The following is a 17,365-nucleotide window of genomic DNA, read 5'->3' as shown; positions in this document are numbered from 1 at the left end:
TTAAAGGCCAAGATTCAAGAAGACGAAGCCTTTGTAAAGCCTGGTCAAAAGATGAAAATTCAAAGTCCACGCAAAATAAAAACAATGCACAAAGACAAAGAGAACTTCCGAAGACCATATCTTTGGACTCAGACCTTGGAATTGGGCCTACCTTATGTCAAAACGACCGGCTCAGGAAGAGCTTTCCAATGGACCAAGCCTTGACCCAATCAGAGGAGTAGAAGTGGACGAAAAGTCTGCTGAAGCCAACTGTAGCTGAAGAGGCCTTTTTGGACTGAAAGAATTGGGTTTTGGGCCTGATTCTCTGGCCCAAAACATGGCTCCAAGCCCATGCACGATTTTTGGATCTGGATGTATAAAAACAAAGCTTAGCTCTTTGTTAATGGTAGCTAGTTAGACCTAAATTAAGATATAGAATTCTAGATCTAGTTTTATTAATTAATTAAGTTTTAGTTCCATTTCAATTCCTGTTTTAGATTAAATTCTTGAATCATTGTTCTTGATTGATTAGATAAATAAAATAGTTAGTTTGTCAATTTCGAATTTGGTTATTTCCATTCTAGATCTAATTTCAATTCTTGTTCTTATTTCATTCCAGCCATTAAATTAGATTCATTATTGTTAGATTAAGTAAATTTCGAATCTTGATATTATGTTTAGTTATAATAATATGGGAAATGTTAGTTTGATGAATCAAGGCTAAAACCTCCATTAGAGGGGTTGATGAAGCCTTGATGAAAACTTAGTGGTTAGTATAGAATTGGTTGTAGAATCTATTCCACTCTAGAAGGTCGTGTTTCGCCATGAGAATGGGTGGACGACCTCACATGCTAGTTAGTATCCGGTAGGAATCACTACACCAGAATGGTCAATTCCTAACAGACCATTTTTTTCATTTCTAACGGATATAACTGTTACCAATTTACTTACGGATATATCCGTTACTCCTTAAGTTTTTGTTCAGATATATCCCAATTTATTTTTTGACCCAACTTTTAATATATTTTACCGATAAAAAAGAAAAAATCGAGAAAAAAAAAATAAAACAAAAGCCTAAAAAGCCAAAAATCAAAAGAAAGTATAAGTCTAACTATCTCGCCTCTTCACTCTCCCTTCCCATTACCCATTTCAACTCTACCAAACTCGTAGAAACAATCTCCATTACCCATTTCAACTCCACGCCAGCTTCACAACTACTCCGGGTTTTCGTGCACGTTTTTTTTTTTTTTACTTATATGAACATTGGGTGGTGAATATTGGGCTTGTTCTTTTTGGTATTTGGAAGATTAACATACTGATTCCGATATATGTCCCGTGATTTCACTAACTCGATTCAATCGTTGTTGGATTCGATTTCGATCTTTCCGTGGAGACTTGTTCTCTGGTGTTACTTAGGTGAGTTTTATTTTATTGCTTTTTAATAAAGATTTCATTTTTATTGTTTTATTTGATTTTTATTGTAATTAGTTATTATTTAGCTTTGATTCTTGAATACAATCGATTAATTGCCTCCCCAGTTGTTACAATAGTGAAAAAATAATTAAGAAACACACAAGCTATTGAATTTTATCTGCAATGCCCAATATATTTTTATTTTTCGATTTGTTATTGGTGCATTTTGGATTGAAGGGAAACAATAATGTTAACACGAGACATTCAAATTTTGTCGTTATCTCACCATCCGTTGGCTAAAAATTATTTTTGTAGATTGTTGTTTTGGGTGCATTTTCCAAACTTTGATTATATTTCTTTTTCTAATGATAATAATAGTAAAAATAGTAGGGGAAAAGGACTCAAACATCAAAAGAAGAAGCTCCACAGTTTTTTTTTAAGAAAGGCGATAGTACTCCTGCTTCAAGTAATGTATCTTCTGGTAGAGTTCAACCCATAATTGTCAAAGATACCATTAAGAAGGAATTGCTAGATGAAGAGAAACCACTAAAACTAGAACCCCGTGGATCAAGGAAGCTCGATGAGAGTGTTTTTGCTTCCGAATTTGGCTTGCAAGGTAGCAATAAGGATCGCGTTCGGATAATGGTATTTGCTTCAAGATTCAAAGTTTGTGAAAAAAGCGTAAAGAAATCGGGAAGGTTACCAAAGAAAACAAAGAGATGTTCTCGGGATGTCTTTGAATCCTACAAACGGGAAGTTAGAGCCGAGGCGAAAAAGATTGGTACCTTACCAAATGGTAATGTGCCCCGACACGCGTCGCGCTCGAAAGTACCCAATGGATTTAGATACTAAACCCCTCGCACTTGTAAGTTCCGATAGTAGTGTGAAGGTGCCTTTGTGCACCGACCCCATTCTTCATGGTCCTTTTCCTAGGTACCATGATGATGTAAAATTAGTTAGTAAAGATGATGACGAAAACTCTTCTGGGTGCACCCAACCTAGCACCGTGACTTTGAAGACTTTTAGGGCACCACCCACGTATTGGTGACCGCAAGATACTGAAGTCGTTGGCATCCGGATCTTTGAAAGTTGCCCCGAAATTGAAAGATGGGGATCTTTTTAATAGTGGTAAGCTTCTTTCTGGTTTATTTATATCAGGTATCCCGCCCGTTGAGTTGGTATTTTGTTAAATCTTAATTCAATGATCACATTTTAATTGGGGGTTCTCTTATTTTATAGATGGGGACATGAAGCCTGTTTTCCTTGAAGGAAAACTTGTTACACACGCCAAAAGGTCTCAAAGGAGCTATCCTTTTAAGAAAAGGAGGCTATATGAGCAAAGCTCGGTGTCCACATCCTACGAGGGATCGAGAGTGAAGGAAATTCTAGTTCATTCAAGAAGGTCAAGGATAATGAACTCTATTTTGGAGGAACAAAGAAATGGAGGTCTATATTTGACCATGTTATTAGCTTTGTTTAACTGTTTCGCCTTTGTGCAATGTTTTTCTTCAAGATCATTGTTTGTTTTGCAAAGAATGGAGTATGATTATGTTCACCGACCAATCGGTCAAAACAACCAAAGAAGATGATCTGTTTCCCTTTGTAATTTATCTCCTAAAAATTTCATTTTTCGGATCGACTAATGAATGCTCCTTTGTAATCTTTTGTTTACACCTTCCAACTATAGGGTCTCGTCACCGAGAAACACGCTTTTACTTCTCAAATACAAAATGAAATAATGTCTAAAATAGAGGAAGCCGCCAAACCTCTTGGTTTTAATGTGCACAAGAATAATTACAAGGTAAAACGCTGCATCTTAATATGGTATATTGATAAGGACGCTCCACAAGTTATGATTAAGCATTTTTAGCAAAATTATTTGATTAACTTGGCAATATGCCAACCATATTGCAGATGAAGTTGAAAGGTGACAAGACTGGAAGAAAGGGCCATCTTTCTGTCGCCACAGAGGTACAAAATGATTCCTTGAGCAATATGAACTATGTTCTTATCTGTGGGCTGTTGCTATAACATGGTATTTACTACCTTTTCTTTTCTAGGTTTCAGTTACAATTGATGGTTGTCAAGAAAAGATTCTGCCCTTTTCTGGTCGATCGGGATTGTATATCGAGGGTTCAGTTTCTCCACCGATTTCTGGTGTTGATATAAGAGTTGTAACTGCAGATAATAGTGGCGACGCTCCTCTGCAGAAAGGTGAATTAGTCTTTGAAACGCATAACCGAACCGGATGGTTTCTTTATTGGTGGGCCTCTATATGATGATGATGCTGATTCACGAGATTGAGGCTTCAAAGGTTTGAAATCTAAATGATTTGATTTTCTTGATAATATATTACCGGGCTGCTTGCAAATCTTTTTCCAAACCTTGAACCATTTGTATTGCATTGACAACCCATATGTTTCGATACCTCATATTTAAATTGGACACACAGATCTAAGCCGAGTCCTAGTAGTGTTGATGTAGTATGGGGACTTGGAAGTATGCATCCGTTCATCTCTTGCCTTGATTTTATCTATGATGTTGGCCAGTTGACATGCTATTTTTCGGATAGCGATTTTGTACACTTGTAGGTGACTAGGTGCAAGTCAGAAATTAGCTAGTTTCAGTTTTTGCCTTTCACTTTCCATTTTATATTGTTTAAAGTGATAATCGATGCATTTTGTCTTTCAATGAGGTGATGTTAAATAGTTATTGTGGTGGGCCTCTAGATAAAGAACGTTGTTCTAATTTTGTGCTTAATTGTTTGCAGCTCGGGTTATCATTTAAAATCAATTGGATCAAGTTCCTTTTCTTGTCGGCTTAGTCAAATTGCCATATGTATATACCCTAGAGAAGAATCTTGAGTTATTTCCTTCTATTCATCACTAAGTGGTGAAGATGGCTATAGATGAGAACTTGTGCTTTGGGTTCTCTATCTTTTGGTGCCCTCTTTCTTATATCTGTATTCTTGGGGTCCAAAGATTTTCTATTGTTAAGATTGTGTTGTGTTAGACCTTGGTCATACATGGGCCCCCGATACACGCTGGTACCTATAGCATCGAGAAAGAATCACCACTCTTGAAGCTTTTCGATCTCTCAGAGAATTCGAAGAAGCGTCGATGGCGAAGGAGAGGGTCCAGTAATCAATTTGCTTCTCCATAGTCTCCTGGACTTAGTACATTCATGTCCACCACTCTGAAGGCTTTGGGAGCTCCTTTCTCTGCCCAGCCTCGGTGAAAATTTTGTACTCATCATATCATTGTATATAAGTATGAGAAGTCAGTCACATAGTTCTGCTTCTACTCATCTGACATTATTTGACCAAATTTGTATTGGATATTATTTGACCCAGGATTTTTTTTTTTTTATTTAGTGGCTACAGTTTACTAACGGATATATCCGTTACAAATAATAGTTAGTAAACAAGTGACCACATCCATTACTAACGGTTATATCCGTGAGAAACAAATTATTTTCCCGCTAGAAACTGAAGCGCGCCAAACTTGACTAACACTTATATCCGTTACAAATGACAAATTTAATCGGGTCACGAGTTGTTGGCTATCCGTTACAAATAATTTTAGTAACGGATATAACCGTTACTAATATTATTAATCAGTAACGGTTATATCCGTTACTAAAGTTGGCCTAAGTGAGAGTGACGCCCCAGAACTAACGGATATAACCGTTAGTAAAAATATTAGTAACAGATATAACCGTTAGTAAATGTCTTTTCTGGTGTAGTGAATGCCATGAACACTAGGGATTAGAACTCGAAATTCTCGCCGTAAGAACGTGAGAATTGAGATACAACATTCTACGCTAGGTCGTTAAGTTGGATTCGAGTTGGATTCAATTCCCCTCTAATTTATTTATCTAGATTCAAACAATCGTATTTCCGTAGCTTTCGTAGATTAACTTTAGTTTATATTTTATCTTGTTATTTATTATATCTCGTTATTTAAATTAACGCGTCTTGTTAGCATAACATTTCGTAAAGCTCTCATTGACTTAAAACTGATTTCTTAGACTTAGAAAACAATCCATGCTAGGGAACTAGGAGTGGAACGAACTTCCTACTCCACTTAGTGCAATTCGCATCGAGAGTAGAAGCTTTGATAATTGAGACTCGTAAGATCAGTTTTAGTTTACTTACATTTTGAATTCATCGTTCATTTTGTAGGTAAACTATTCATTTTACATTTATCACATATATTAGTTTAGGTTTCGACATGATTATTCTGTATTCATTGCTAGTGAGATGTATAGATAATTGAGACATAAATAAGGAAACAATAGTTTTATTTCTTAGTCGTTGTAGTATAGTTGAAGTTTGTGAGTACGTTCACTGGAAAACTCTCACGAGGCTATAACTCATCCACTAGGGAATTCCTAGTGGTTTAAGGCCTTGTTGCATGTGGTCAATGCAATCGCGACTCAAATAAACGAGTAGATAGAACTCCATTTTTGGTCACTTATTCTAATTTCTCATCTTTGCTTGAGGACAAGCAAAATGTTGTTTGGGGTGGTTTGATAAGAGCCCAAAACTGTAGTTTTAACCCTGTAACAGTCATACTTTTAGACCAATTATGTGAGTAATAATTAAGAGTTAACACTGATTACTTGTTTTTATGCATTTCAGGTTTCAAAGTCCATTATGTGCAAAAATGTGCCACTTTAGCGAGATAAAGGAGCTAAGGTCGGTTACTAAGGAGTTCCGTGATTAAAGGCCATGATTCAAGAAGACAAGGCCTTTCTAAAGCCCGGTCAAAAGCTGAAAAGTCGACGCGGGCTGAAATAGCACACAAGTCAGCAGAACTTCCGAAGGCCGTATCTTTGGACTCAGACCTAAGAATGGGGCCTATCTTATGTCAAAACGACTGGCTCGGAAAGAGCTTTCCAATGGTTCAAGCCTTGACCCAATCAGAGGAGCAGAAGTGGACGAAAAGTCTGTTGAAGCTAACTGTAGCTGAAGAGGCCTTTTTGGACTGAAAATATTGGGTTTTGGGCCTGATTCTCTGGCCCAAAACATGGCTCCAAGCCCATGCACGATTTTTGGATCTGGACATATAAAAACAAAAGCTTAGCTATTTGTTAATGGTAGATAGTTAGACCTAGAAATAGATTAGATTAGTAGCCTCCATTAATGAATTCTAGATCTAGTTTTTCATGTAGATTAATTAAGTTTAGTTCTATTTTCAATTCTTGTTTTAGATTAAGTCTTTGAATCATTGTTCTTGATTGATTAGATAAATAAAATAGTTATTTTCTCAATTTCGAATTGTGTTATTTCAATCTATTAGATCTAGTTTTAATTATTGTTGGTTACCATTTCTTCGTTGTTAATTAGAATTTAATCATTGTTTAATTAGATTAGTAAATTTCGAATCTTGATAATATGTTTAGTTTAGATTCATATGGAAATGATTGCAGAATGATTCAAGGCTAAAACCTCCATTAGAGGGGTTGATGAAGCCTTGATGAAAACTTAGTGGTATAGTGTAGAAGCATTGTAGAGTCTATTCCAATCTAGAAGGTCGTGATTCACCATGAGAATGGGTGGACGACCTCACATGCTAGTTAGTACTCGGTAGAAATCCCATGAACAGTAGGGATTAGAACTCGAATTTCTTGCCGTAAGAACGTAAGAATCGAGATACAAGAATCTATGCTAGGCTATTAAGTTGGATTCGAGGTGGATTCAATTCCCCTCTAATCCTTTATCTAGATTCAAAACAATCATATTTCCATAGCATTCGTAGTTAGATTCAACATAATCAATTTCATATAGGTATCGTAGTATACACACCTTCGTAAAGCTCTCATTGACTTAAAGACCGATTAATTAGATTAGAAAACAATTCCATGCTAGAGCACTAGGAGTGGAACGAACTTCCTACTCCACTATATCTCATAGGATTGAGAGTAGGGAAAACTTTGATAAACATAGGATCATAAGATAGTTTTAGTTTACTTACGTTTTGAGTTTCATCGTTCATTTCGTAGGTAGACTATTCAAATTTTATCAATTATCACTTTATAAATTTCATTCCATAGGTTTGGGATACAAGGCAATGTACTTGTTGCAATTCTTTTGACGCCCATGAAGAGTACATTTCTGATATGACTTATGCGGCGGATTCATTGAAACTTTTGGGAACGAGGTAGATCTTTTTTCTTTCATATTTATGATATTACGTCGTTCTTTTATGCAACTCTGGCTTGCGTATATGTTTCTTATTGATGAATGGATAAATTGATTCATGATGACAAGGGCAATGCTACTATTTCTAATGATGGTGCTACTATTATGAAACTTCTTGATGTTGTTCATCCTGCTGCTAAGATTCTTGTCGATATTGCCAAGTCTCAAGAATCTGAGGTATACAATAGAAAACAAATTTACTAATTTTAGTGATTGGCTGACTAAAAGAGTGAAATTTTTATGCTAAAGTTTATATTTATCTTAGAGTGGGTTATGATGGTTGCATTACTACAACATTTAACAACTTATACTTTAGAGAAGATAATGACCATTAACAAGGACATTGTCTCAGAAAAAGTTAAGAGGGTATCATTAATAATTGTATTGGTTAGGTTTTAGGGATAAATTTGGAATTCACTTGTAATTTTAATAACCGGATTTATTGTCTACAGGTGGGTGATGGAACCACTAGAGTAGTTCTTTTTGCGGAAGAGTTTTTAAAGGAGGCCAAACTTTTCATTAAGGATGGTGTCCACTCAAAGTCTTATAATGTAGTTTTCGAAATGCTTCTTCCATTTAAGTAAGGAATTTGGATCTTTTGGTTTGATTGGATGGATATGTTCATGAGAAATTGTTCTAGAAGCCATGAGTTTGCTACTTGTATTTCAGGCAATTAGGAAAATTAAGGAACTTGTTGCAAGTATAGAGGGGAAAAGTATGGAAGAAAAGAAGAGTTTGTTGGCAAAGTGTGCTGCTACCACACTCTCTTCAAAGTTTTTTTTTTATAGGAAAGACCTCACTCTCTTCAAATCTGATTGGTGGTGAAAAAGAATTTTTAACATCTATGGTTGTGGACTCAGTTATTTCAATTGGCAACTATAATACATTGTTTATTGTAGGTTTAGTTGGTCTCGCTACAAAATATGAGAATTTTTTTTTTATTAGCAACCCATCAGCGACGGTTTATAACCGTTACAAATGAATTTTAAATTATTTTTTTTTAAATTAACTAACAACTTTGCAACGGTTACAAACCGTTGGTAAAAATTTTAACAAATTACCAACGCTTAAAAAGCGTTTGTGAAATAAAAAACCGTTGCAAAGGTTTTAAATATGTGTACGAAATAATTATAATAAGCGTTGGAAAGTTCTGTTTGCAACGCTTAATAAGCATTGGAAATTTCTGTTTGCAACTCTTTTTAAGCGTTGCAAATATTTCCAACACTTTACCCACGCCATATTTGCAACGCTTAAAAAGAGTTGCGAAAATTGTTAGCAACGCTTTTTTGTCGTTTCAAATAGCCTGTTATGGTGTAGTGTATTATAGTATTTGGTATGGTATCATTTTTAGTTTGCGGGTGATCTTTAGGCATAGTCACTTGGTTATCAACTACTCGCCCTGAACGAAGGGTAGTGACTACCTATAGGTCCCCTAGGGTAATATTACCATTACACTGAATACTTTTTATTTCGAAGGCGGTGTTTGTTGACTTAGGATTCGGCACTGCTTGACCTAGAAACATGCCTGTTTGGTTATTATTTTGGTTAGGAGACATGTCAATAACCTTTTGGCACAAAGACTGCATCATTTGCATCGTTTGTTTCATCATATTAGAGTTTTGATCATGCTGATCTTTCAGCAAGTTGGAGTTTTGTTGCATAATTTGATTTTGTTTTTCCAACAAGGTCACTACTACTACTTCTGTAGATGGTTGAACTGGAATTAAGCCTTGTTGAGCGTTCGTGTCTTGATGTTGATAGTTCTGGGTCATGGGCACTAAACCTCTATTCCGGTTACCTAAGTTCCCTTGTCCTTGATGTTGAGTTAACTGGATGAAGTGTGATGGTTGTGGTGGTGGTTGTGCATAGACAAGAGGACAATAGAAGTCGGAATGCTCAAGACTAAAATACACATTACAACGAGTTGATTTAATGTTCTTGACTGGAGTGGGTTGTTGTTGAATAAAGAGAGCATCTACATTTTTAGTGAGGGCATCGATAAGAGTTTTAAGCTTGGAATCAGGTTTATCCTCAAAAGAAGAAGTGGAGCGGGAAGAGTCGTTACCTCCCCAATTGTTGTTCCTCTTAGATTGATCTTCTAAGAATTTATAAGCCTCCAAGGCTCCTCTACTAAGAAAACTACCCCTAGTTATGATATCTAGAACATCTTTATGATAATGTGAAAGCCCCTTGAAGAAAGCACAAACAAGCTTGCCTTTTACAAGGTTATGATATGGACATTCTATGAGAAGATCAATGAAACGGTTCCAGGCCTCTGAAAAGGATTCATGATGGTTCTGGTGGAAGCAATGAATCTTTTGAAGCATTTCATCGGTCTCTAGTGGTGGGTAAAACTGTTCCATGAACAATTGAACAAGATTAACCTATGAGTCCATAGAGTTTGGCGTTTGGGTAATTAACCAAGACGTCGCCTTGTCGGCTAGGGTGAATGGAAACACCCTAAGTTTAACTTGATCCAGACTTATGTTAGGATAATGGAATGTAGTAAGAACTTGTTCTATCCTACGCATATGCTAGTAAGGCTTCTCGTGTGCTAAACCATGGAAAACCGGTAACAAGTTAAATATATATGGGGAATTCGAAAATCCCCTACTAGGTCTGCAAGAACGATGCACGACTTAGGGCCATCGTTTAGTGCTTTATAAAAATCAGAGAAAGGTGTCTCTGGTTCTTTAGCCATTGATGCAAGTCTAGTGTGTGAAATTCTAGATAGGTTTGTGATATTGCGTTTACAAAAAAAAACAAGCCTGATTACACTAGAATTGAAACTCCTCTGACAGAAGAGGCGAGGAGTACCTGAATGCCTCCTTGTTACGCTTATGAATAATGTCTTGTATATGCTAGCTCAGTGTATTTAATAGGTTAGAAACACTGAATAACTTGAAGAAATAGAAATTTGGACTAACCTGTGAAAATCGGCCTGCTCAAGAGAGGGCTCGGGTCGCGCTCAGGTTCAACTTGAGTTCCAGGCGCTTCAGCGTAGGGGGCGCTCGAAATTTTCCTTGATAGGGCGCAGGTCGCGCTCAGGTTCAACTCGAGTTCCAGGCGCTTTAGCGTAGGGCACGCTCAAACTTAGCCTTAGATGGGCGCGGGACGCGCTCAGGCTTTTCCGGGGAAATATTTTGTTTCTGAACCAGACAATCACGGTTAGAACAAAACAAGGGTGGGTGGGTTGAGAATGGGGGATTGCCCCTTGGATTCAAGCAATTGAATTCTTGTCCTGAAAGAGTTTAAGATGGCAGTGGTGCCATTTGATAATAGCAAATTTACGTAAACTAACTATCTATGCGTAAACACAAATAATCAATCACATAAATAAGTGCTTAGATCAATATTCCTACTCTCAATTCATTATGCAATATAATAAGAGTACGGATTCGTTCCACTCATAAACCATCAAGATATAAATAGAATTTAACTAATCAAACAAAAGGAACAATAATGAGAGTAATGATTTGAATAAGAAATTAACTATTATGATGATACTACAAATTTATACTAAATTAATTAACAATATAATGATGTGAATCAAAGATAGAGAATGTTAGAGAGAGAATTAAATCTACTTTTCAATTCCTAGAAGTGTTAGAATAGATTGTTAAGAAACCCCTAATCTTTATATTCTCACTAAAACGTTAAATATAAATCTTAGATTTTTATGATCCCTAATTCAATTATACCATCTCTAGTCATAATCAAATTAGCATGAGAGGAAGGTTTGTTTTCCATTCTCATGGCAAAACTTACAATTCTCTAGTTTAGATTTTTCTCTTCTTATCTCTAAGTCAAGAAAAATCCAAACTTTAAACCTTAATCAACAAATCTATGCTAAACAAATCAAGTCCTCTCAAAGCTTCATTAACCTCCCTCTAATGGGAGTTTAACTTTGATTCATTAGACTATCATTTCCAACACAAGAATAATCAAAACAAGTTATTATTGAATAACTAATTAACTTTCTTAATCTAATTTATCAATAGTCTAAGATTCAAAATGGATTACAACTGAAAATTCAAACTAATCTAGAACTAAAATTATGAATACTAATTATCAATTTAAAACAACTAAATCTATGAATGCAAGATTGAATTTGAAATTAAAGATTGAAATATAAACTAAGTATTTATTTCTAAGATTCAAAACTTGTTCTAACAACTAATAGAATTGACAACTAATTAGATTAATCTATATAAACTAATTTAATGAATTAAAACTAAGTATTTGGATCATTTACTAATTCAAACTAACTAGAAAACTAATTGACTAAGTAAAAAAACTAAGTTTAAAACTATCCTTTTGATATAGATCTATCTATCCTTAAGAGCTAATTCTTTGTTTGTTAAATTGAGGAGACTAGATCCACAAAATCGTGCATGGGCTGAGGAGCCTGTTTTGGCTCGGAAAATCGAGCCCAAAACCTCAGTACTTTAGTTCACAAAGGGCTTTTCAGTTAGATATGACTTCAACAGCCTTTTCTTCCACTTTTTCTCCTCTGATTGGGTTAAGGCTGGTACCTTTGGAAAGCACTTTCCAAGACGGTCATTTTTACATAAGGTAGGCCCAATTCCGAGGTCTGAGTCCAAAGATACGACATTCGAAAGTTATGCTAACTTCTGTGTGCTATTTCTGCCTGCGTTAACTTTGACTTTTCAAATTTGACCGGGCATTAAAAAGGCTATTTCTCCTTGAATCTTGACCTTTTATCATAGAACTTCTTAGCAACCAACCCTTGCTCCTTTATCTCGCAAAAGGGGCGCATTTCTACACATATTTGACTCCAATGCCTGAAATACATAAGAACACGATAACAGTACTAACTCTTACTTATTACTCACATAATTGGTTACAAGTGATATTGTTAAAGGGGTTAACACCACAGTTTTGGGCTCTTATCATTTTGGTATTCCTAAAGCCATCATTAGTGATGGTGAAACACATTTTTGCAACAGAGTTGTTGCATCCCTAGTTAAAAAGTACGGAGTTACCCATAAAGTGGCAACTCCTTATCATCCATAAACTAGTGGCCAAGTAGAAGTTTCTAATAGGGAAATAAAAAAAATCTTAGAAATAACTATAAATCCTGATAGGAAAGATTGGTCTAAGCGTCTAACAGATGCCTTATGGGTGTATATGACTGCTTTTAAAACTCCTATAGGTATGTCTCCCTTTAGACTTGTATTTGGGAAACCTTCTCACTTGCCCGTTGAATTGGAGCACCGTTCTATGTGGGCTATAGAAAGCCTTAACTTTAATTTTGATGAGGCGGGTGTCAAGCGCAAATTGTAATTAAATGAGCTTGAAGAAATCCGTAGCGATTCTTATGATCTTGCAAAGGATTATAAAGCTAACATGAAACGTGTTCATGATAAGCAAATCTTGTGCAAAGAGTTTGTGGTTGGTTAAAAGGTCTTGCTTTACAACTCCCGTCTGCATATTTTCTCTGGGAAATTAAAAAACCGTTGGTGTGGTCCTTTTCTGGTTACTGAAATCACCCCTTACGGGGAAATTACCTTGGTAAATCCCAAGGACAACAATATCTTTCAACTCAATGGCCAACAGTTAAAACATTTTCACGAGTTAATGTTCCCTGATGTGGAGGAAGTTCTTTTACAGGCCCTGTCTATGAGGACTGACCTTTGTTGTTTGGTGTACTTCCTTTCACTACCATACATTGGTAAGTGCACTATTCAGGTAACTGGACCCTCCTATTGGAGTGTGTGGTTGTAAGTACCGGATCCTAAGTCCACATTTAACATAATTCACGCTTTCCTCTCTCGCATGTTTTCTAGTTTTTTTACTCATGTTTATCTATGGAGTGAATTACGTCTTTACTACTTATTTGCTTTCCTTATATTAATCCGTATTCACAAAAAGTAAAAAATATTAAAACCATAAAAATAGTAATCTAGGAAGTCTCTGGAATCTGATTTTAAAAGACCCACGTTTAAAACAAATTTTCTAAACTTTGTTCTATAAAATTTGTTTGGGGGGGGGTGTTGGTCTTTCCATTCTTGATTGCTCAATTTTCTTTTTTTTTTCTTATGCCGTTAAATCGTATTTCGATTTGGGTTGACATTATCTATGAATTTAGATTTCATTTGTTAGCATAACTTACGTCATTCACGCACTTTGAGACATTTTCCACATTTTTATATGTCAACCACGGTTAGAATAGAGTATTTTATGAATCATTAGATTGGAAATTCTCTCTTGATCGTTTTCATATCTCATTCGCAAAAATTGGACCGGTAACGAGTCGAGAATTTCAATTTTAATTTTGCGCGCATAGGGACAAAATGGGTATTTCCGAATGTGTTTGGGTTTGGGCCCAAGTCCACAGTAAAACCCAAGAATGCATCGCGTTCTTCTTCTTCCTCCTGCCTCTAGGTTCCATTAACGAACCAAACCCTAAGAAAAAAAAAAGAAAAATAAAACCACCACCGATTCTTCTCCACTCAAATCAACCCACCCACACCAAATTTTGCCCCCTCCAGTTCACTTCTCTCTCCAACAATTCAAAAAAAATAAAAAAAATCAAATTTTCGGCAAAATCAAACGACCACTCAAACCAAAGTTTGATTTCTTGTTTCAACACCTCTCCTCCACCTTACCCTAAACCCAATTTCTATTTTAAATATCAATGGCCCAAAAACGCAAAATCCTCTCGGAACAATTTTTCAAATCAGACCATTTTGCACCATTTTACGATGACAAGATGAAGCATAGGAGTTGGCAAAAGTTGTGGTATACGGAGGATGATTTTTACCATGAATATTTGGTTTTGAATTTTTACAAGAAATGGGAAATCGAGGGTAGGATGATTTTTGTGAAGGTGAATGGTGTGAAAAGAGAAGTGTGTGCTTCGATGTTGACTCATGTTCTGAGAATTTAGCCAAACCGCCACCTTGTAGCCACCGTGCAGGAATCCCAGTATAGGGGGGGGGTAGAGGCGTTGATAAGAGAGATTGTTTTGGAGGGATAGTACAATGCAAAATCGCATTGCGTCTGACAGTCGTCTCTGAGAACCAACCAGCTGGCTGTAGCTCAGTGGGTTAGTAAGAATATCATTAGGAAAGAGAAGTTCAGTGACATCAGTCTGAACTGTCTGCACATACTCTGGGTATTACAACAAAAGAGGTATGATTTTTGTATAATCGACTTCTTGTTAACTATGATTAGAGGAGTCGGAGCAAGTACCGCACCCTTCTCTGTTCTGATTACTAAGATCATGATGTCTTTTGGTGAGAAACCAAAAACTGAGTGGACTATGTTGAAGTTGCATGCAAATGCAATTGTTTATACGGAATGTATTTAGAAGGTGTGGAGATTGCTTGGAGATAGGGTTGTGGAAAATGTTAATTCGGAGGAGGAGCATGTTTTGATGCCAATGCCTTGGAGAAGTGTAATTCTGATATGGAACGCATGTCAGTGCTGCATCATGGTTTGCGTTCCCTGAACCATAATTGTGAAGACTTAAGGAATAGGCAGGTTGTCATTCATGATGAAAACGTTAAGCTGACTAAGACTGTGGAGACAAACGCCAAGCCCGAGGATGAGCGTTGGGTAGAGATGAAAGCATTTATGGAGGCACATTGCAGTTTCAAGTGGAAGTTCTACAGCGTATGCCACCCCACGAGGGTTCTTCTTTAGATGAGTCTGTGAGGCATGAGCGTCGTCGCAGAAGGACGAATGACTCTGGCCCATCTTCATTTCATGGCCCTTCCTCGCCTCAAGGCGAGTAGTGTAGTTGTTTTAGATTTAGGAAATTTCTCGATTTTTCGTAGAATTTTATTTCAAGTTGTTTAGTTTATTAATTAGATTTGGATTATATAATCATTTCCGAATAATTGATTGTTAGTTGAATTTTTTATTTAATTTGGTTTTTGTCTAAGCATGCGATGAATTTTCCATGAATCCCACCTTCCCGAATTGTTTGGGGGTTGTATTATTATTTTTCTCATTGTTTTTATCTTATGCACCGTTTTAGAAGTTAAATCTTGCAGATCGTGGAAATATGAGTTGTTGGGAATGTTGCTAATATTGGTGTGGCTAAGGTCATATATTGTTGTGGTGATGGAATTTCAATTAATAGAATTAGGAAGTTGCTATTTTGAAATCAACCAAAAAGCTATTGGTTCGTATTTAGAATATGCACCTAACTTGTTTCCGTTTTAGTTTTTAGTATATTCTGTTTCCAGCAATTGCCTTAATAATTTTGGCAACTTGTGGATGTTGGTTTTAGAAACTTAACCTCTATAAATACTTGATTCACTCTACACTTACAAACCACACCTCTTACCTTGCACTCTCACCTTTCTCTTAGTTTTTCACTATAGAACACTCAAGGTATACGGTGCACCCCGCGCCCTACACAGGCTAATTCGGAGTGCACCCTGCGCTGAAGCGCATAGCCCTCGAGCAAGACAAGAGTGTGCCTTGCGCCCTTCATAGGCAAAATCCGAGCGCACCCCGCACTGAAGTGCCTAGACCTCGAGCAAGGCAAGAGCTCACCCCGCGCCCTTCACAGGCCAATTTTGAGCACACCCCGCGCCCTGCCCTTCATAGCCACATAAATTTCTGATTTTTTGTGAGTTTCTCCATGGTTGTTTGCAGCACTTCTAGAGAGTATTTGTGATGATGACACCACCTCATATCATACCAAAGCAGTCTTTTCAAGATTTGTTCCGAAGTAACACCTATGGAGGATGGTTTCGTGATAGAATCGTTCAGTCAAAATGGACAAATCTACTGGTAGGTTGATGACTCTTATTCACCTCAACTTACTGAATATTTTTATAATAATTCAAAGTTTTTTTGTCGACCAGATGGAGAACAAATGTTTTCTGTCATAGTTAATGGTACGACTATGGATTTCAGTATGTTTTTGGTCGCTTTTGTTATGGGACTGCCTATGCCTGTTCCTACAAACTCATGGGGATATCTGATGATATGATAATATGAAGCACAATTAAACTGTTACGTACTAACTATAATCAACTCTATTAGAGTAAACATGACAGGCAAAGGGTGGCAAAAAGATTTGAAATGAAATACCAAAATACGCCACCCCCAAACAAAATTTGAAAACTCTTTTTAAGTTTGAAAATTTTTGTGGCTTATACTCCATTAAGGTGGTATTTTACAAAAAAATTGGGTCTTTAAAAGTCAGATTCCCTAGACAGTGCACACCTCCAAACAAGTAAGAAACTGGGGTGGCACAAAATGGATGATGCGTGGTTAACTATAAACTAATAGTCGAAAGAGTTAGGGTTCTAGCCATAAAAACATGATACTAAAAGCACCCCCAAACATAATGAAGTTATATAATTGGAAGCAAACATGTACAAGAATGAATGAAAACTTATGCAACCCATCAAAGAACATATGCAAACCATCATGTTGTAGCTGTTTTAAAGAGTTAGAATGACCTAAAAGCTGAATTAGTGATACTTTAGGTGAGAAAGGAATGAAGTATGGATCCTGATGTCTTTTATGAGGAAAAATAAGACAAACTAGGTTTCTCACTACACTCGGTCAATGCTTGGCTCTCAACTATAGGAATGGTGTACTCATGGGATTGTGTGCTAGGCAAACGCTCTTCCCCGTGAGGATTGAAAAAATTATAGAGGGTCTCCGAGGCAATTGGCTCAAGTGTAAATTCTAGGTTCCTTTGAAATGGTGGAGGAATGGATAGCTTAGTTATGATAGATGGTTGGATTTCAGGAGCTTGTAACTAAGGTGGAAGGT

General features: G+C 36.5%; 2 long non-coding RNA genes across 3 annotated transcripts in view; both read left to right on the top strand.

The window, feature by feature from the left end:
* The window catches only part of LOC147497285 (uncharacterized), a 35,799-nt gene extending 27,653 nt beyond the window's left edge, over positions 1 to 8,146 (top strand). The window contains exons 2-3 of the long non-coding RNA XR_015196901.1: positions 7,450 to 7,556; positions 8,050 to 8,146. This is a non-coding gene — a long non-coding RNA (uncharacterized LOC147497285). The remainder of the gene's footprint in view (positions 1 to 7,449; positions 7,557 to 8,049) is intronic.
* Positions 3,152 to 3,608, top strand: LOC147497286 (uncharacterized). Of its 2 annotated transcripts, none has more exons than XR_015194788.1 (3): positions 3,152 to 3,193; positions 3,307 to 3,363; positions 3,453 to 3,608. It is a non-coding gene; the product is annotated as an uncharacterized LOC147497286 (long non-coding RNA). The 2 variants fall into 2 exon arrangements; XR_015194789.1 differs by having other exon boundaries at positions 3,161 to 3,193; positions 3,313 to 3,363.
* Positions 8,147 to 17,365: the final 9,219 nt, after the last annotated feature.

This window comes from Coptis chinensis, chromosome 5 (assembly GCF_015680905.1).
Source record: "Coptis chinensis isolate HL-2020 chromosome 5, ASM1568090v1, whole genome shotgun sequence".
In the NCBI taxonomy this organism is placed as follows: Eukaryota; Viridiplantae; Streptophyta; class Magnoliopsida; order Ranunculales; family Ranunculaceae; genus Coptis; species Coptis chinensis.
Note: the sequence above shows the minus strand (reverse complement) of the source record. Positions and strands in the feature narration are given on the sequence as shown.